The sequence below is a fragment of the Apodemus sylvaticus genome, chromosome X (assembly GCF_947179515.1).
Source record: "Apodemus sylvaticus chromosome X, mApoSyl1.1, whole genome shotgun sequence".
In the NCBI taxonomy this organism is placed as follows: Eukaryota; Metazoa; Chordata; class Mammalia; order Rodentia; family Muridae; genus Apodemus; species Apodemus sylvaticus.
In genome coordinates this window covers 108318231-108339488 of record NC_067495.1, presented here as the reverse complement: position 1 = coordinate 108339488, position 21258 = coordinate 108318231, and the positions used below count along the sequence as shown (strand labels likewise).

At 39.6% G+C, this 21258-nt stretch overlaps 1 pseudogene; it reads left to right on the top strand.

Moving 5' to 3' along the window:
- Positions 1-229: 229 nt before the first annotated feature.
- Positions 230-12757, top strand: LOC127674641 (40S ribosomal protein S17-like; annotated as a pseudogene).
- The last annotated feature ends 8501 nt before the right edge of the window (positions 12758-21258 follow it).

Below are 21258 nucleotides of genomic sequence, written 5' to 3'. Positions count from 1 at the left end.
ACCAGCTAACACCGGAGATAACGAGATAGACAAAGGCAAGCACAAGATCATTACCAACAGTAACCAAGGCAACATGGCACCATCAGAACCCATTTCTCCTACAACAGCAAATCCTGCATACTCCATTACATCAGAAAAGCAAGAGCTGGATTTAAAATCACATCTCATATTGTTGATGGAGGACTTCAAAAAGGATATAAATAATTGCCTTAAAGAAATATAGGAGAACATGGGTCAACAGGTAGAAGCTCTTCAAAAGGTAATACAAAAGTCCCATAGGGAATTATGGGAGAACATGGGTCAACATGCAGAAGCCCTTAAAGAGGAATCACAAAATTCCCTAAAAGAAACACAGGAGAACATGGGTCAACAAGTAGAAGCCCTTAAAGAGGAAACACAGGAATTCCTTAAAGAATTTCAGGAAAAAATAAACAAACAAGTGAAAGAACTGAACAAAATTATCCAGGACCTAAAACTGGAAATAGAATCAATAAAGAAATTGCAAAGTGAGACATCTCTGAAGAAAGAAAATCTTGGAAAGAATTCAGGAGTAATAGATGCAAGCATCAACAACAGAATATAAGAGATAGAAGAAAGAATCTCAGATGCTGAAGATTCCATAGAAAATATTGACTCAACAGTCAAAGAAAATGCAAAATGCAAAAAGCTTGTAACAAAAAATATCCAGGAAATTCAGGACACAATGAGAAGACCAAACCTACGGATTATAAGTATAGAAGAAAGTAAGGCTTTACATCTTAAAGGCCCAATAAATATCTTCAACAAAATTATGGATAAAAACTTCCCTAACCTAAAGAAAGAGATGCCTATGAACATACAAGAAGCCTACAGAACTCCAAACAGATTGGACTAGAGCAGAAATACCTCCCATCACATAATAATCAAAACACCAAATGCACTAAAATAGAAAGAATATTAAAAGCAGTGATAGAAAATGGTCAAGTAACATATAAATGTAGACCTATCAAAATTACACTAGACTTCTCTCCAGAGACTGTGAAAGCCAGAAGAGCCTGGGAAGATGTCATACAGACCCTAAGGGAACATACATGTCAGCCCAGACTAATATACCTAACAAAACTTTCAATTACCATAGATGGAGAAAACAGGACATTCCATGACAAAAGCATATTTACAAAATATCTTTCACAAATCCAGATCTGCAAAGGATAAGGGGTGGAAAATACCAACACAAGGCAGCAAACCACACAGTAGAAAAATCAACAAGGTAATCTTTCTACAAACCCAATAGAAAGATACACAACCAGAATTTCACCTTTAATTAAGAAGATAACGGTAAGCAACAATAACTTTTCCTTAAGATCTCTTAATATCAATGGTCTCAATTCCCCTATAAAAAGACATAGACTAACAGACTGGATATGTAAACAGGACCTAACATTTTGCTGCATACAAGAAACCCACCTCAGTGACAAAGATAGTCAGTATTTAAGAGTCAAAGGATGGGAAACAATTTTCCAAGCAAATGGTCCCAAGAAACAAGCTGGAGTGACCATTCTTGTATTGAATAAAATTTACTTTCAACAAAAAGTTGTCAAAAAAGATAAGGAGGGACACTTCATACTGGTCAAAGGAAAAGTCTACCAAGATGAACTCTCAATTCTGAACATCTATGCTCCGAACGCAAGTGCACCCACATTCATTAAAAAGAAAAAAAACTTTAATAAAGCTCAAAGCACACATTGCACCCCACACAATAATAGTGGGAGACTTCAACACCCACTCTCAAAAAATTGAAAAATCATGGAATCAGAAGCTAAACAGAGATATAGTGAAACTAACTGAAGTTATGGTCCAAATGGATCTAACAGATATTTATAGAACATTCCACCCTAAAGCAAAGGAATATACCTTCTTCTCAGCACCTCACGGTACCTTCTGAAAAATTGACCATATAATTGGTCACAAAATGGGCCTCAACAGATACAGAAATATTGAAATTATTCCATGTATCTTATCAGATCACCAAGGCCTAAGGCTGGTCTTAAGCTCAAACAAAAGCAATGGAAAACACACATACACATGGACTTTTAGCAATGATCTTCTCAATGATAGCTTAGTCAAGGAAGAAATAAAGAAATTAGACTTAATGCAGACACATCATACCAGAATTTATGGAACACAATGAAAGCAGTGCTAAGAGGAAAACTCATAGCTCTGAGTGCCTCCAAAAAGAATGGAGAGAGCTTACACTAACAGCTTGACAGTGCACTTGAAAGCTCTAGAACAAAAGAAAGCAAATACCCCCAAGAGGAGTCGAGAGCAAAAAATAATCAAACTTAGGACTGAAATCAACCAAACAGAAACAAAAAGAACTATACAAAGAATCAACAAAACAAGGAACTCGTTCTTTGAAAAAAAAAATCAACAGGAAAGATAAAACCTTAGTCAAACTAACCAGTGGGCACAGAGGCAGTATCCAAATTAATAAAATCAGAAATGAAAAGGTAGGCATAACAACAGAAACTGTAGAAATTAAAAAAAAAAAATCATCAGATCCTACTACAAGAGCTTATACTCAACAAGGTTTGAAAACATGGATAAAACAGACAACTTTCTAGATACATACCAGATGCCAATGTTAAAACAGGATCAGATGTAGGGTTGGTGAAGATCTTTTCCCAATTTGTTGGTTGCCGATTTGCCCTTTTGATGGTGTCCTTTGCCTGACAGAAACTTTGTAATTTTATGAAGTCCCATTTGTCAATTTTGATCTTAGAGTTTAAGCTATTGGTGTTCTGTTCAGGAACTTTCCCCCTGTACTGATGTCCTCAAGGGTCTTCCCCAGTTTCTTTTCTATTAGTTTTAGAGTGTCTGGATTTATGTGGAGGTCCTTGATCCATTTGGAGTTGAATTTAGTACAAGGAGACAAGGATGGATCAATTCACATTCTTCTGCATGCTGACCTCCAGTTGAACCAGCACCATTTGTTGAAAAGGCTATCTTTTTTCCACTGGATGTTTTCAGCCCCTTTGTTGAGGATCAAGTGGCCATAGGTGTGTGGGTTCATTTCTGGGTCTTCAATTCTATTCCATTGGTACACTTGCCTGTCACTGTGCCAATACCATGCAGTTTTTAACACTATTGCTCTGTAGTATTGCTTGAGGCCAGGGATACTGATACTCCCAGAATTTCTTTTATAGTTGAGAATAGTTTTAGCTATCCTGGGTTTTTTGTTATTCCAGATGAATTTGAGGATTGCTCTTTCTAACTCTGTGAAGAATTGAGTTGGGATTTTGATGGGTATTGGGTTGAATCTGTATATTGCTTTTGGAAAAATGGCTATTTTAACTATACTAATCCTGCTGAACCATGAGCATGGGAGGTTTTTCCATTTTTTGAGGTCTTCTTCCATTTCCTTCTTCATAGTCTTGAAGTTCTTGTCATACAGAACTTTCATATACTTGGTAAGAGTCACCCCAACCCTACATCAGATAGAGGGCTAATATCCAATATATATATAAAGAACTCAAGAAGTTAGACTCCAGAAAACCAAATAACCCTATTAAAAATGGAGTACAGAATTAAACAAAGAATTTTCACCTGAAGAACTTCAGATGGCAGAGAAGCATCTTAAAAAATGCTCAACTTCATTAGCCATTAGGGAAATGCAAATCAAAACAACCCTGAGATTTCACCTTACACCAGTCAGAATGGCTAAGATTAAAAATTCAGGAGACAGCAGGTGTTGGCAAGGATGTCCAGAAAGAGGAACACTCCTCCACTGCTGGTGGGGTTGCAAATTGGTACAACCACTTTGGAAATGAGTCTGGCGGTTCCTCTGAAAACTGGGCACCTCACTTCCAGAAGATCCTGCTATACCACTCCTGGGCATATACCCAGAAGATTCCCCAGCATGTAATAAGAATACATGTTCCACTATGTTCATAGCAGCCCTATTTATAATTGCAAGAAGCTGGAAAGAACCCAGGTATCCCTCAACAGAAGAGTGGATGCAAAAAAATGTGGTATATATACACAATGGAGTACTATTCAGCCATTAGAAACAATGAATTCATGAAGTTCTTAGGCAAATGGATGGACCTAGAGAATATCATACTAAGTGAGGTAACCCAGACTCAAAAGGTGAATCATGGTATGCACTCACTAATAAGTGGATATTAACCTAGAAAACTGGAATACCCAAAACATAATCCACACATCAAATGAGGTACAAGAAGAACAGAGGAGTGGCCCCTTGTTCTGGAAAGACCCAGTGTAGCAGTATAGGGCAAAACAAGAACAGGAAAGTGTGAAGGGTTGGGTGGGAAAACAGGAGGAGGGAAGGGGGCTGATGGGACTTCCGGGGAGTGGGGGGGTCTAGAAAAGGGGAAATCATTTGAAATGTAAATAAAATATATATCGAATAAAAAAAAGAAAAAAACAGGATCAGATAAATCATTTAATAGTTCCATAAGTGCTGAGGAAATAGAAGTAGTCATTAATAGTCTCCCATCCAAAAAAAAAAAAGCCCAGGACCAGATGGGTTTAGCCGGTAATTCTATCAGATCTTCAAAGAAGAGTTAATACTGATACTCTTCAAACTTTTCCATGAAAGAGAAACTCAAGGAACACTACCCAACTCATTCTATGAAGCCACAACAACGCTTATACCTAAACCAAACAAAGACCAAACAATGAAGGAGAACTTCATACCAATCTCTCTCACGAACACTGATGCAAAATATTGAACAAAATCCTGGCTAACCAAATCCAAGAATGCAACAAAACTATAATTCACCACTATCAGGTAGGCATCATCCCAGGGATGCAGGGATGGGTCACTATACAGAAACCACATGGTCATTTTATTAGATGCTGAACAGGCTTTTGACAAAATCCAGCATCCCTTCATGATAAAAGTCTTGGAGAGATCAAGAATCCAAGTCCCATACCTAAACATGGTGAAAGCAATATACTGCAAACTGGTAGCTAACATCAAGTTAAATGGAGAGAAACTTGAAGCAATCCCACTAAAATCGGGGACAAGACAAGACTGCCCACTCTCTCCCTATCTATTCAATATAGTACTTGAAGTACCACCCAGAGCAATCAGGCAGCAAAAGGAGGTCAAATGTATAGAAATTGGAAAGGACGGAGTCACTATTTGCAGATGATATGATAGTATACTTAAGCAACCCCAAGACTTCCACCAGAGAACTCCTAAAGCTGATAAACAATTCAGCAAAGTGACTGGATATAAAATTAACTCAAACAAATCAGTAGCCTTCCTCTACTAAAAGGATTAACAAGAGGAGAAAGAAATTAGGGAAATGACACCCTTCATAATAGTCCCAAATAATATGTGATACCTAGGTGTGACCCTAACGAAGCAAGCGAAAGATCTATATAACATGAACTTTAAGTCTCTGAAGAAAGAAATCAAAGAAAGTCTCAGAAGGTGGAAAGATCTTCCATGTTCATGGATTAGCAGAATCAATATAGTAAAAATGTCCATCTTGCTGAAAGCAATCTACCGATTCAATGCAATCACCATCTAAATCCCAAATCAATTCTTCATAGACATAGAAAGAGAAATTCTCAAATTCATCTTGAATAACATAAAAACAAGAATAGCAAAAAATACTCTCTACAACAAAAGATCTCTGGGGGAATCACCGTCCCTGACCTCAAGCTCTACTACAGAGCAATAGTGATAAAAGCTGGTATTGGTATGCAGACAGGCACGAAGATCAATGGAATAAAATTGAAGACCCAGAAATGAACTCACACAGGTAAGATCATTTGATATTTGACAAAGGAGCTAAAAACACCCAGTGGAAAAAAGACAGCATTTTAAACAAATGGTGCTGGATCAACTGGAGATCTGCATGCAGAAAAATGAAAATTGACACATTTTTATCTCCTTGTACAAAGCTCAAATCCAAGTGGATCAAGGATCTACACATAAACCAGACACACTGAAGCATATAGAGGAGAAAGTGGTGAAGAATCTTGAACACATGGGCACAGGGGAAAAGTTCCTGAACAGAACACCAATCAATGGCTTATGCTCTAAGAACAAGAATCAACAAACGGGACCTCATAAAACTGTAAAGCTTCTATAAGGCAAAGGACACAGTCAATAGGACAAAAAGGCAACCAACAAATTGGGAAAAGATCTTTACCAACCCTACATCTGATAGAGGGCTAATGTCCTATGCATACAATGAACTGAAGAAGTTAGTCTCCAGAGAGTCAAATAACCCTATTAAAAAATGGTGTACAGAGCTAAACAGGGAATTCTCAACTGAGGAAACTCCAATGGCTCCAAAGCACCTAATGAAATGCTCAGCATTCTTAGTTATCAGGGAAATGCAAATCAAACCAACACTGAGATTCCACCTTACACCTGTCAGAATGGCTAAGATGAAAAACTCAGGAGAAAACAGGTGCTGGAGAGGATGTGGGGAAAAAGGAACACTTCTCCATTTTGGTGGGATTGTAAGCTGGTAAAACCCGTCTAAAAATCAGTTTGGTGATTCCTCAGAAATTTAGACCTAGGACTACCAGCGGACCCAGCTATACCACTCCTGGGCATATACCCAGAAGGTGCTCCTACTTGTAATAAGGACACATGGTCTGCTATGTTCATAGCAGCCCTATTTCTAAAAGCCAGAAGCTGGAAAGAACCGAGATGCCCCTCAACAAAGGAAACAGAAAATATGGTTTATATACACAATGGAGTACTATTCAGGCAATAAAAACAATTAATTCATGAATTTCTTAGGCAAGTGGATGTAACTAGAAAGTGTCATCCTGATCAAGGCAACCCAATCACATAAGAACATACATGGTATACGCTCACTAATAAGTAGATGTTAGCCCAAAAGCTCAATATAAACAAGTTACAATTCACCCAGCTCAAGAAGAAGCAGGACTTAAATGAGAGTGCTTCGGTAACTCTAAGAAAGGGAGCAAAATAGCCACAGGAGCAATAAGGGAGACAATGTGTGTAGCAGAGACTAAAGTAAAGGCCACCCAGAGACTGCCCTACCTGGGGATTCATCCTATAAACAGTCAACAAATCCTGACACTACTATGGACAAGAAGTGTATACCAAAAGGAGCATGCCATGGTTGTCTCCAGAGGGGCCATAGCCTTACAAATACAGAGGCAGATGCTAGCAACCAACTATTGGACTGGGCATGGGGTCCCCAATGGAGGAGCTGGAGGATGGTCCAGAGGTGCTGAAGGGGTTTACAGCCCCATGGGAAGAAAAATTATTTCGGCTACCCAGACGCCCCAAGACTCCCAGGGACTGAATTGTCAACCAAGTGGCACACATGGTTCCAGCCAAAAATGTGGCAGAGGAATGCCTTGTTGGGCATCAGTGGGAGGAATGGTCCCTGGTCAGGTGAAGGTGCAACAGAGGCCCCAACAAAGGGAAACCGAGGGGCAGAGGAGGCAGTGTGTTGGGTGGAAAGGCATATATGTGGAGGTAGGGGGAAGGAGGAGGGGGAGGGGTTGAGGGTCTTCAGGGACGGGGTATATCAGGAAAGGTTTTACCATTGGCAATGTAAATGAAGACAATATCCAAAAAAAGAAATAACATTAGACAGATCAGATTCTATTTATATTTTTATACCTATAAGGCCTCACCAACCAGAGTGCCATATTAACAAGGATATTTATTTAATTTAAAAAACTGTTCAAGTCTCTGACAAGCAATATTATAACATACAATATTAGAAGTTCTAATATTAGAAATTTGAAGGACAATATTTCTGTTTGCTAGACACTTTGTTAGGACTGCTAGAGAGACATCGTATTAGGTGAAGCACTTACCAGGAAAGCTTCAAGGTCTGAACTGGATGCTAAGAATCTAGGTAACAATCTCTTATGTGAGGGCCAGCCAGATGGATCATTGGATAAGTGCACTTGTCCAGCCACCTAAGCTGGTTCCCCAGGATACCAATCCTGAGAGGAGAGGACCATTCCACTATTCCTCATTGTTCTCTGACCTCTTCATGTGCACTGTAGCATGTCACACAAACCCTGAATCCACACAAAGTAAAGAAATCTGAAATAAAAAAAAAAGTGATCGAGCATATGTGTATGTACATCTAACTCCATTGATAAAAATGAATAAAAGACAGGAGAATCCCTAGTCCTCACGAGACAGTCAATCTAGTCTGACTGGTAAAACCCAGGTCCCATGGAGAGACTTCTTTCAAAAAATCATGTGGATGGCTCCTGAGGAATAGCACTCAAGGTTGAATGTGCACAAACATGTACAAGAATGCCTACATGTGTAATTGCTACTGTGTATAGGTAAGAATGCTCACCCACCTTTACCGATGGACCTGTACAGATACTTATATACACAAATTCTGTTACAAAAAATTTGAGAGTAAAATCCTTAGTTATACAGTGAGTATTTGATTGCTGTATTAAGTGGAATTGATATGCTGTAACTTTATTTTTTAATATTATTTTTAATGATGGTTCTTAAATGCTTTAACCTCCCTTTTAACCCACCATACACCAGAGGCAGTGGGAAAGAAAGGATACAGGGGAAGTGGAAAGGGTTCTTTGGAACAACTGTCTGTGTTGTCTGGAAATCAGCAGTTCAGGTAACAGGTCCATAGTAGCAGCTCCATCCACTCACAAACACTTCATGGATACAACAGCAGTCCAATTCAATATAGTTTGGTTAGCAACAGCGATGATAAGACCTAACAGAGACAGTCAGGCCTCAACCTCACCTCAAGTCAGCAGGAGGAACCCAGAGGGACATTAGGAGAAGTTCTAGGCTTTGCCTCTCTTGGGGAAGTGAAGATCATCAAAGACTCGAAGACGAGAGCCCCACAAGCACTGCACAGCAGCTAGCTGTACCAGCAAGGCAAGCTCTGTCTTGGGCACTCCCTGGAGTCATATTTATTCTCTCCAAACATCACATCTCCCTCACATGTGTGTATACAATCCACTTGAGTCCTTAAAATTGGCAACGAGAAGCTTTTGGTGTGCCCAAAATTTGGAACTCTATGGAATTCCAAAATATGCAGCTCAACTATGTAATGCAAGGCACACCTATACATGCATGTTGTTAGCAAAGAATCCTTCATCACAAGTCCTTTCACATGCTTGCTATAGCAGAACATCCTCTATTCTTCGTCTGCTTCAGTGAAACGCTCCTTCACAAGTCTGACTTAGCCTTTCACACCTGTGTCCATTTAAACAAAATGTTACATGTGTTTGCCCCAGCAAAACACTACTCAACAGACTTTCCAAAGAACCCTTCAGTTTCCACTTCAGTATGCAATATTTTCTTACAATAAAAGGTTTTCTCAAGTGTCTTCATGTGACCTGTTAAAAATACTGTATATCATTTGTGCCCCAGGAACAACACTCAACCCATTTCATAGCAGGAAAAAGTAACAAAGCACCAACCAACCAATCCTTCCTGGTTTGATGGCGTACAGTAATACATTCTGACACTAGAGGGCAGCAAAGACAATAGAAAAATAAGGGGCAGTTTGTGCTATACAGCCAGATCCTGTCTGTCTAAAACCAGACCAGTCAAAAACCTGTATTTGTAAACTGTATTGGTTCAGAAGTGGGGAGCAACTTAGTTGTCTGAGTGCCTGACTAGCATGCACAAAGAACGGAGTTTGATCCTCAGCACAGCAGACCACCAGGAAAGGCAGCTCACATCCCAGCCATCCAGGGCACATCACCCAAAGGAGAACAGATTGGGGTTGGCAAGATGCTGTTTCACAAACCATACCATGGTCATTAAAAAAACAAAATCAAAAACAAAATCAGAAGCAAACCCTGTTTTTTAAAATTGTATTTTTTGTACATTGATGAGACCAGGTACCACTTTGCAGCTCAGATTTCACTCAAAATCATATGAACTTGCTTCACCTGCCCTGTTCCTCTGGCTACAGAGTGAGTCACCATGTCCAGTCCTCTATGAAGAGCTTGAAAAAGATCTTTCTGTGGACCTGGAGTATCAAACCGAGGGTCTTATGAGTACAAGATTCAGGTATCCACCAGCATCCACCATTACACTGTATTTCATATAGTGGACATGCCAAAGAATGTGACAGAGGAGATGGGGGGTAATTCATGAATCTCTGCTCCAGTACACCTGCAGGTGGACAGAGGATAGATAAGTAACAGGTTCTTCTCACTTTCTTATGTCAAGTTGACATAAAAATTAGCCAATGAAACTCACCCCTGTAATCCTGAACTTACAACTGCCACTGAGGCTGCACTGTCAACAATGGCTTCTCCTGGCCTCCCATGGTGCTAAGCTTCAGCTGTTCTCCATGATCTCTTCATACTTTCAAAAACCAGTACCACCTGGGTGACTTACAAATCATCAAGCTGGGCTATCAAAATAAGGGACAAACTTGACTGCCGCTGAAACACAGATTCTCTGTGCTCTCAAGAAACCCTTCCCAGGATATTTCACCTCTGTGATGCTGATTTATCAGCTCCAGGTACCCCAGCAAAGCAAAGGTTTCCCTTAGTAGTTCTAGTCTCTTGTTAATCAAGGCAGATTCTTCAATCCCTGCTAGCCAGAACCACTAAACCTTAATTCTAAATGACAAATGACCCCCACAGAGGTTTTATATGCCCCTCTGAAACTTCACAGGCCAGGCCTTTATCTTTCTCATTGCCCTCAAGAATCTTAACTCCCAAGTCCCTACAGAATAGCTCACAAAATAGTAAAAATTTTGCTTGGACAAGGAGCCACTGTTTTTCCACAATCCTCCCCAAAACAGCATAGCCAGGTCTGTCACTGCAGTACCAACACAAGAGTGGAAGAATTCCATTCATTATCACCCCTAACAATCCACTAAGATAACATTTGATTCCTGGCCTAGGTCCTTAAATTTTGCTGGCTTACAAGTTTTGGTTCAAGAGTAGGGAATGCTCTTCCCAGGATCTATCACAAACCTTCCATTAAACTGGAACCTCAGCCTTGCCAGTGGCCACTACATGCTTCTAATGCCATTTAACCAACAGCCTAAGTAAAGAATAATAGTGTTAGAAGGAGTGATTGATCCAGATTACCATGGGGAATTGGATTGCTTCTCCAAAAGGGAAATAAGAATGATTTTATCTGGAGTGTAGGAGACCTTTCAAGCCCTAAAATTCAGGGTATCTCTTGTGCTACCATGTCCCATGATTAAAGTCAAAGGGAAACCATTACAGCCTAATCCACATATACTGACAAAGGGCACAGACTATTTAGAAATGAATGTATGGCTTACACTACCTCCAGGAATAGAGGAAAGACCTGTTGATGTTCTTGCTGAAGGTGGAGGAAACATAGTGGAGTAGAGGAAGGTAGTTGTAACTATCAGCCAAGGTCATGTGAATGGTTACAGAGAGAATAATTGCTGTTGACATGAGTGTTTCTGTTTATTTCATTAAGAATTCAGTTTTACCCCTTCCTTGGTCACCACCTGCCCATTCTGCTTTGGTAGACCCTTGCCAGGTCTACCACAATGAAGACCCCATCTCCCAATACTTCCTAGAGAAACAGAAGCACACAAGGCATTCGAGAACCAACAGCACACAGGGCATTCAGTAAGAACCACCCCCCACCTCTGGAGGCCCAGAGTGCCTCGGACTCACTACACAGCAACCACCAAAACCCCCATCCCCCAGAATATGATTCCCCTTCCATTCCTTTTTCCCCTTCCTGAATTGCCACCTGCCTATTCTGCTGTGCTAGACCCTGGCCTGTTCTGCTACAATGAAAACCACATCTCCTGATACTTCCTGGAGAACCAGCGCATGCAGGGCATTTGAGAGAACAGGAATCCCAGGAGTACAGATACACAGGCTTGCAGGACAGAGAAGCCATAATCAAAGACAGTGAGACCAGGTAACACCAGAGGTAACTAGATGGCAAAAGGCAAATGTAAGATCATTACCAACAGAAACCAAGGCAACATTGCAACATCAGAACCCAGTTCTCCCATAACAGCAAATCCTGCATATCCCAACACATCAGAAAAGCAAGAGCTGGATTTAAAAATCACATCTCATGATGCTGATAGAGGACTTCAAGAAGGACATAAATAATTCCCTTAAAGAAATACAGGAGAATATGGGTGAATAGGTAGAAGACATTAAATGGGAAACACAAAAATCCCTTAAAGAAATACGAGAGAACATGGGTCAACAGGAAGAAGCCCTTAAACAGGTGACAAAAAAATACCATAGTGAATTATGGGAGAACATGAGTCAACAGTTAGAAGCCCTTATAAAGGAAACTCATAAATCTCTTAAAGAAACACAGGAGAGACCAAGACCCGCCAACATGGGCTACTTACACCAAGACTGTGAAGAAGGTGGCTCGGGTCATCATTGAGAAGTACTACATGTGCCTGGGTGATGACTTCCACACCAATAAGCATGTGTGAGAGGAGATCGCCATAATCCCCAGCAAGAAGCTTCGGAACAAGATCACCGGCTATGTCATGCATCTGATGAAGCAGATTCAGAGAGGTCCTATGAGAGTTATCTCTATCATGTTGCAGGAAGAAGAGAGAGAGAGGGGAGAGATAATTATGTTCCCGAGGTCTCAGTCCTAGATCAGGAGATCATTGAGGTAGATCCTGACACCAATGAAATACTGAAGCTTCTGGACTTTGGCAGTCTCTATAACCTTCAGGTCACTCAGCCTACAGTTGGGATGAATTTCAAAACACCACATGGAGCTGTTTAATCTGCTATGCCATATTTTCAGTAAACCTGAAAACAAGCAAAAAAAGAAAGAAAGAAAGAAAGAAAGAAAGAAAGAAAGAAAGAAAGAAAGAAAGAAAGAAAGAAAGAAAGAAAGAAAGAAAGAAAGAAAGAAAGAAAGAAAGACAGGAGAACATGGGTCAAGAGATGAAAACCCTTAAAGAGGAAACACAAAAATCTCTTGAAGAATTTCAGGAAAACACAAACAAGTGAAAGAACTGAACAAAATTATCCAGGATCAGAAATGGAAGTAAAAACAATAAAGAAATCACAAACTGAGACATCTCTGGAGATAGAAAACCTTGAAAAGAATTCAGAAGTCATAGATGTAAGCATCAACAACAGAATACAAGAGATAGAAGAAAGAATCTCAGGTGCTGAAAATACCATAGACTCAACAGCCAAAGAAAATGCAAAATGCAAATTGTAACCCAAAACATCCGGGAAATCCAGGAAACAATGAGAAGACCAAACCTAAGGATTATAGGTATAGAAGAGAGCAAGGATTTATAACTTAAACAGCCAGTAAATATCTTCAACAAAATTATAGTAGAAAACTTCCCTAACCTAAAGAAAGAGATGCCCATGAATAAACAAGAAGCCTACAGAACTCCAAACAGACTGGACCAGAACAGAAATTTCTCCTATCACATAATAATCAAAACACCAAATGTACTAAACAAAGAAAGAATATTACAAGCAGTAAGGTAAAAAAGTTAAGTAACATATAAAGGCAGACCTATCATAATTACCCCAGACTTCTCACCAGAAACTATGAAAGGTAGAAGATCCTGGGCAGATGTCATACAGACCCTAAGAGAACACTAATGCTAGCCCAGACAATGATACCAAGCAAAACTCTTAATTACTATAGATGGAGAAAACAAGACATTCAATGACAAAACCAAATTTACACAGTATCTTTCCACAACCCCAGCACTACAAAGCATAATGGGTGGAAAATACGAACATAAGGTGGGAAACCACACCCTAGAAAAAGCAATAATCTTCTTTCAACAAACCCAAAAGAAGATAGTCACACAAACATAAAAATAACATCAAAAATAACATCAAAAAATAACAGAAGGCTACAGTCACTATTTCTTAATATCTCTTAACATCCAGGGTCTCAATCCCCCAATAAAAAGACATAGACTAACAGACTGAATATGTGAACAGTACCCAACATTTTGCTGCATACAAGAAACAAACCTCAGTGACAAAGACAGTTGCTACTTCACAGTCAAAGGTTGGAAAACAATTTTCCAAGAAAATGGTCCCAAGAAACAAGGTAGAGTGGCCATTCTTATATCAGATAAAATCTACTTTCAACCAAAAGTTTTCAAAAGAGTTAAGGAGGGTTCATTTCTGGATCTTCAATCCTGTTCCATTGATCCGCCTGCCTGTCACTGTACCAATACCATGCAGTTTTTAACACTATTGCTCTGTAGTATTGCTTGAGGTCAGGGATACTGATTCCACCAGAATTTCTTTTGTTGTTGAAAATAGTTTTAGCTATCCTGGGTTTTTTGTTATTCCAGATGGATTTGAGAATTGCTCTTTCTAACTCTATGAAGAATTGAGTTGGGATTTGATGGGTATTGGGTTGAATCTGTATGTTGCTTTTGGCAAAATGGCCATTTTAACTATATTAATCCTGCCAATCCATGAGTATGGGAGGTTTTTCCATTTTTTGAGGTCTTCTTCCATTTTCTTCTTCAGAGTCTTGAAGTTCTTGTCATACAGATCTTTCACATGTTTGGTAAGAGTCACCCCGAGGTACTTTATACTGTTTGTGGCTATTGTGAAGGGGGTCATTTCCCTAATTTCTTTCTCAGCCTGCTTATCCTTTGAGTATAGGAAAGCTACTGATTTGCTTGAGTTGATTTTATAACCTGCCACTTTGCTGAAGATGTTTAATCAGCTGTAGGAGTTCTCTAGTGGAGTTTTTTGGGTCACTTAGGTAGAATATCATATCACACCGATGGCCACTTGATCCTTGACAAAGGGGCTGAAAATATCCAATGGAAAAAAGATAGCCTTTTCAACACAAATGCTGCTGGTTCAACTGGAGTTCAGCATGCAGAAGAATGGGAATTGATCCATCCTTGTCTACTTGTACTAAGCTCAACTCCAAATGGATCAAGGACCTCCACATAAAGCCAGACACTCTGAAGCTAATAGAAAAGAAACTGGGGAAGACCCTCGAGGACATCAGTATAGGGAGAAAGTTTCTGAACAGAACACAAATAGCATATGCTCTAAGATCAAGAATTGACAAATGGGACCTCATAAAATTACAAAGTTTCTGTAAGGCAAAGGACACCATCCAAAGGACAAATCGGCAACCAATAAATTGGGAAAAGATCTTCACCAACCCTACATCAGATAGAGGGCTAATATCCAATATATACAAAGAACTCAAGAAGTTAGACTCCAGAAAACCAAATAACCCTATTAAAATATGGGGTACAGAGTTAAACAAAAAATTTTCACCTGAAGGACTTTGGATGGCAGAGAAGCATCTTAAAAAAAATGCTCAACTTCATTAGTCATTAGGGAAATGCAAATCAAAACAACCCTGAGATTTCACCTTACACCAGTCAGAATGGCTAAGATTAAAAATTCAGGAGACAGCAGGTGTTGGCAAGGATGTCCAGAAAGAGGAACACTCCTCCACTGCTGGTGGGGTTGCAAATAGGCACAACCACTCTGGAAATTAGTCTGGCCGTTCCTCAGAAAACTGGGCACCTCACTTCCAGAAGATCCTGCTATACCACTCCTGGGCATACACCCAGAGCATTCCCCACCATGTAATAAGGATACATGCTCCACTATGTTCATGGCAGCCCTATTTATAATAGCCAGAACCTGGAAAGAACCCAGGTATCCCTCAAGAGAAGAGTGGATGCAAAAAAATGTGGTATATATACACAATGGAGTACTATTCAGCCATTAGAAACAATGAATTCATGAAATTCTTAGGCAAATGGATGGAGCTAGAGAACATCATACTAAGTGAGGTAACCCAGACTCAAAAGGTGAATCATGGTATGCACTCCCTAATAAGTGGATATTAACCTAGAAAACTGGAATCCCCAAAACATAATCCACACATCAAATGAGGTACAAGAAGAATGGAGGAGTGGCCCCTTTTCTAGAAAGACTCATTGAAGCAGTATAGGGCAAAACCAGAACAGGGAAGTGGGAAGGGGTGGGTGGGAGAACAGGGCGAGGAAAGGGGGCTTATGTGACTTTCGGGGAGTGGGGGTCTAGAAAAGGGGAAATCATTTGAAATGTAAATAAAAAATATATTGATTCAAAGAAAAGAAAAGAAAAAAAAGAGTTAAGGAGGGATACTTTATACTGGTCAAAGGAAAAGTCTACCAAGATAAAACTCTCAGTTATGAACATCTATGCTCCAAATGTAAGGGCACCCACATTTATAAAAGATACTTTACTAAAGCTCAAAGCACACATTGCATCTAACACAATAATAGTGGGAGACTTCAACACCCCATTATCAACACTGGACAAATCGTGGAAGTACAATCTAAACAGAGACACAGTGAAACTAACTGAAGTTATCAACCAAATGGTTCTAACAGATATTTATAGAACATTCCATCCTAAAGAAAAAGAATATACCTTCTTCTCAGCACCTCATGGGTCTTCTCCAAAATTGACCATAACATTTACAACAAAACATGTCTCAACAGATACAGAAATACTGAAATAATTCCATGCACCTTAACAGATAATCACAGCCTAAGACTGATCTCAAGTTCAAACGAAAACACACATACATGCGGACATTGAACAATGTTCTTCTCAATGACAGCCTGGTCAAGGAAGAAATAAAGAAAGAAATTAAAGACTTTTTAGAATTTAGTGAAAATGAAGACACATCATACCAAAACTTATGGGACACAATGAAACCAGTGCTAAGAGGAAAACTCATAGCTCTGAGTGCCTACAGAGCAATAGTGATAAAAACTGCATAGTATTGGTACAATATCAGGCAAGCAGATCAATGGAATAGGATTGAAGACCCAGAAATGAACCAACACACCTATGGTCACTTGGTCTTTGACAAAGGAGCTGAAAACATCCAGTGGAAAAAAGATAGTCTTTTCAACAAATGGTGCTGGTTCAATTGGAGGTCAGCATGCAGAAGAATATGAATTGATCCATCCTTGTCTCCTTGTACTAAGCTCAAATCCAAATGGATCAAGGACCTCCACATAAAGCCAGACACTCTGAAGCTAATAGAAAAGAAACTGGGGAAAACCCTGGAGGACATGGGCACGGGGTGGGGGGGGGGGAGTTCCTGAATAGAACACCAATAGCTTATGCTCTACGATCAAGAATTGACAAATGGGACCTCATAAAATTACAAAGTTTCTGTAAGGCAAAGGACACTGTCAAAAGGACAAAACGTCAAACAACAGACTGGGAAAGGATCTTCACCAACCCGAAATCCGACAGAGGGCTAATATCTAATATATACAAATAACTCAAGAAAGTAGAACCCAGAGAACCAAATAACCCCATTAAAAAGTGGGGTATGGGACTTTCAGGGAGTGGGGGTCCAGAAAAGGGGAAATCATTTGAAATGTAAATAAATATATCAATAAATTTTAAAAAATCCAAAAAATATAAATAAAAAAATACAATGTAGAAAAACCTATAAAAAAAAAAGTGGGGTACAGAGCTAAACAAAGAATTTTCACATGAAGAACTTCGGAGAGCTGAGAAACATCTTAAGAAATGTTCAACATCATTAATCATTATGGAAATGCAAATCAAAACAACCCTGAGATTTCACCTCACACCAGTCAGAATGGCTAAGGTCAAAAACTCAGGAGACAGCAGGTGTTGGCAAGGATGTAGAGAAAGAGGAACACTCCTCCACTGCTGGTGGGATTGCAAGATGGTGCAACCACTTTGGAAATCAGTCTGGCGCTTCCTCAGAAAACTGAGCATGACACTTCCTGAGGACCCTGTTATACCACTCCTGGGCATATATCCAGAGGATTCTTCAGCATGCAATAAGGACACATGCTCCACTATGTTCATAGCAGCCCTATTTGTAGTAGCCAGAAGCTGGAAAGAACCTAGGTGTCCTTCAACAGAAGAATGGATACAAAATATGTGGTATATTTACACAATGGAGTACTATTCATCCATTAGAAACTATGAATTCATGAAATTCTTAGACAAATGGATGGAGCTGGAGAACATCATACTAAGTGAGGTAACCCAGTCTCAAAAGATCAATCATGGTATGCACTCACTGATAAGTGGATATTAGCCTAGAAACTTTGAATACCCAGGACATAATCCACACATTAAATGATGTCCAAAAAGAATGGAGGAGTGGCCCCTGGTTCTGGAAAGACTCAGTGCAAGAGTATAGGGGAATTCCAGAACAGGGAAGTGGGAAGGGGTGGATGGAAGAACAGAGGGATGGAAGAGGACTTATGGGACTTGCGGGGAGTGGGGACCTACAAAAGGGGAAATCATTTGAAATATAAATAAAAAAATATTAATAAAAAATGGATGGAGCTAGAGAACATCATACTAAGTGAGGTAACCCAGACTCAAAAGGTGAATCATGGTATGCACTCACTAATAAGTGGATATTAACCTAGAAAATTGGAACACCCAAAACATAATCCACACATCAAATGAGGTACAAGAAGAAAGGAGGAGTGGCCCCTTGTTCTGGAAAGACTCAGTGAAGCAGTATTCGGCAAAACCAGAACGGGGAAGTGGGAAGGGGTGGGTGGGAGGACAGGGGGATAGAAGGGGGCTTATGGGACTTTCGGGGAGTGGAGGACTAGAAAAGGGGAAATCATTTGAAATGTAAATAAAAAATATATCGAATAAAAAAAATAAAATGTAAAAAAAATAAAAAAATAAAAAAAATTTAAAAAAGAGAGCACTTGATACATCTACCAGCAAAAAAAAAAAAACAAAAAAAAAACAAAAAAAAAAAAACAAAAAAAAAAAAAAACAAAATGAAAAAAAAAAAAGATGAAAAAGATGGAGAGAGCTTACACTAACAGCTTGACAGTGCACTTGAGGGCTCTAGAACAAAAAGAAACAAATGCACCCAAGAGGAGTAGACAGCAGGAAATAATCAAACTCAGGGACAATATCAACCAAATAAAAACAGAACTATACAAAAAATCAACAAAACCAGGAGCTGTATCTTTGAGAAAATCAACAAGATAGATAAACCGTTAGCTAGACTAACCAGAGGGCACACAGACGCTACCCAAATTAATAAAATCAGAAATGAAAAGGGATACATAACAACAGAAACTGTGAAAATTAAAAAAAGCATCAGATCTTACTACAAGGGCTTATACTCAACAAAATTTGAAAATCTGGATGAAATGGACAATTTTCTAGATACTTGCTAGGTGCCAACTTTAAAACAGGATCAGATAAACCATCTAAATAGTCCCATAAGTCCTGAGGAAATAGAAGCAGTTGTTAATAGTCTCCCATCAATAAAATCCCAGGACCAGATGGGTTTAGTGGGGAATTCTATCAGATCTTCAAAGAAGAGCTAATACAGATACTTTTCAAACTGTTCAATAAAATAGAAACTCAAGGAACACTACCCAACTCATTCTATGAAGCCACAATCATGCTTATACCTAAAACAAACAAAGACAAAACAAGGAAATAGAACTTCAGACCAATCTCCAATGAACATTGATACAAAAATACTCAACAAAATTCTACACTACCCGAGGATTCATCCTATAACCAGTCACCAAACCCCAACACTTCTTATCAAGAAGTGCATACCAAAATGAGCCTGTAATGGCCGTCTTCTGAGGGGCTCTGCCAGAGCCTTACAGATACAAAGGCAGATGCCAGCAGTCAACCATTGAACTGAGCTCAGGGTTGGAGGTCGGACTGGAGGATCTGAAGGGGTTTGTAGTCCCATGAGAAGAACAATGATGTCGGCCACCCAGATGCCCCAGGACTCCCAGGGACTAAACCATCAACCAAGGGGTATACCTGGTTCCAGCCAAAAAATGTCGCAGAGGAATGCCTTGTTGGGCATCAGTGTGAGGAGAGGCCCTGTGAAGGTTCAATAGATGCCCCAGGGTGGGGAAATCCAGTGGGGTAGGTGGGAGTAGGTTGGGTGGAGAGGTGTCTTAGGGTTTCTATTCCTGTACAAACATCATGACCAAGAAGCAAGTTGGGGAGGAAAGGGTTTATTGAGCTTACACTTCCATGTTGCAGTTCATCACTAAAGGAAGTCAGGACTGGAACTCAAGCAGGTCAGGAAGCAGGAGCTGATGCAGAGGCCATGGAGGGATGTTTCTTACTGGCTTGCTTCCCCTGGCTTGCTCAGCCTGCTCTCTTATAGAACCCAAGAGCACCAGCCCAAAGGTGGAACCACCCACAAGGGGCCCTCCCCACTTGATCACTAATTGAGAAAATGCCCCACAGTGGGATCTCATGGAGACACTTCCCCAACTGAAGCTCCTTTCTCTGTGATAACTCCAGCCTGTGTCAAGTTGACACACAAAACCAGCCAGTACAAGGGGCATAAACTTGGAGGCAGGGGTTGGAAGGAGGAGTTGAGGGTTTTTGGGGAATGGGGAAACTGGGAAAGGTTTTGGCATTTGAAATGTAAATGAAGAATATATTCAATAAAAATTTATTAAAAGTAGAGAACATATTTTTACAGATATTTGTAGTTTCTTTCCTCAATTTATTTATCATGTGATGTAATATCAATTAAGATAATAGCAATGGTTATCACTTTTAAGTTTGAGATACTAAAAGAATGTCCCCAAAGGACATTTCCATATATTATACACCTTTAAAATGTGTTGTGGTTGTGTGCGGGATAGTTATGCTTAGGTATTATCATTACCTGGCTATTTAAATTTGGAAATTCATCACAACATAAGATGTGATTTGTACCCTTTGTCCTGGAAAGGCTCTATGACACAGTGCAGGGAATACCAGGACAGGGAAGTAGGAGAGGGTTGACTGGGGAATAGGGGAAGGAGAGATGGGATTCTCGGGGGGGGGGGGGGGGGGGACAAAGAAAGGGGGCAACATTTGAAATGTAAATAAAGAATATATCTAATAAAAATTGCTTTTGAAAAAAATGTAATACAATTGGGGTATTCTTATTAAGGACAAAAACAAAAATAACTTTGCATAGCTTTTAAAATATGATTTTATTTTTATTTGCATATGCATGTTTGGGTGTGCCATATATGTGTATGTGGCCCTGGAGGCCAGAATAGGGTCTTGATTTCCAGGGACCTGTAGTTAGATGGTCCTGCTTAAACCTCTTGTCCCTAGGTTCCCAGTTCCCAGAAAGAAATGGAAATCTGTAGTCCATCATTTAACTTAAAATAGATAAAACATGAAAATGATAGAACATATTTTAAGGGGATATTTTGGATGTCTTAGTATGATGCCAAAGCATCAAGAACAAAAGAGAAAAATCAACAAACC